Genomic DNA, 1,232 nt, shown 5'->3' with positions numbered 1-1,232 from the left:
ATAGCCTTTATCACAAAATTGACTAGTGTTCAACAAATTAAATTTTAATCCTTCAACGAAAGAAACATCTTCAATCTTCAAACCATTTTTCTTGATCGTGCCAACTCCTTTTGTAATTCCATAATTTTGATTTCCTCCGAATATAACTTTTGGTCCATCGATTCTTTGAAATTCACTAGATATGATTTATTTCTAGTATGTGGCGTGAGCAACCACTATCGATGTACCAAACATCCTGCAAAAAAGATTAATTAATTTTAGTACCCATACTTGCTTGGGTCCTTTACTGTTAGTGATTTTTGGTAACCAAACCCACCTTGATCTTATTGAATTAAGATGAGGCGATTTGTAACCATTTGAGACACGATAATCATAACTCACGTTTGAAAATATTTTGGCGCCGGGTTTTGAAAATCTTTTATATTTTGGCACCTGGGAAGAGAATGGTTGCTTTGGTCTATAAAAAGCATTACATCTATTACACAACCAATCCTTTTGAGTGGGATGAAATTTCCCAACTTTATTTCTAGAAAAGCTTCCCTCTTTTCTATGAAATCTTTTTGCACTTGACTCTTTGGCATATCTTTGCTTGATGAATTTTGTTGTTTTGCCGTATCATAGAATTGTTTTGGCCTTTCAACATTCAACTTTGCATTTGTTTGATAGCCAAGTCCTTGTCTCATCGTGCTATTCTGACTTTTAACAAATTTTACCACTTGAACTTTATTATTTAAAGTAGTAGTAGAATTAGTCAGATTTTGAGGGTTTGAGAACATGTGGAGTCATAACCAATTCCGGTTCTATCTCCTGATGGCTTTTGCATGCTCACCATTTTATCTATAATTTTAGACGAATTAGTGAACGTAGCAATAGTAGCTCTAAGATTATGTTCTCTAACCTCTCTAGCTTTACACTCTTCTTGAAGATGAATATTTTCATTCTTCAATTTACTCACTTCAAGTAAAGCATCTTGCAATTTTTTATTCATTTCTTCTTTTTCAAGAATTAGAATATTATTGCGCTCTTGAGTTGAGGATGAGTGAGCATAATCTCTTGACATTCTCGCATTAGATTGTCAATAGATTCACGAGAAAAAGAAGAATTAACAGAATTGAAAGAATTAGAAGTTACCTCTTCTTCCTCTGCTTCAAGAGCCATAAGACAATCTTCACTTGTACTCAACTCAATTGACTTGCATACTAGCACCGTATCATCATCCGAACATGAACTTT

The sequence above is a fragment of the Ipomoea nil genome, unplaced genomic scaffold (assembly GCF_001879475.1).
Source record: "Ipomoea nil cultivar Tokyo-kokei standard unplaced genomic scaffold, Asagao_1.1 scaffold1525, whole genome shotgun sequence".
Taxonomy (NCBI): Eukaryota; Viridiplantae; Streptophyta; class Magnoliopsida; order Solanales; family Convolvulaceae; genus Ipomoea; species Ipomoea nil.
Note: the sequence above shows the minus strand (reverse complement) of the source record.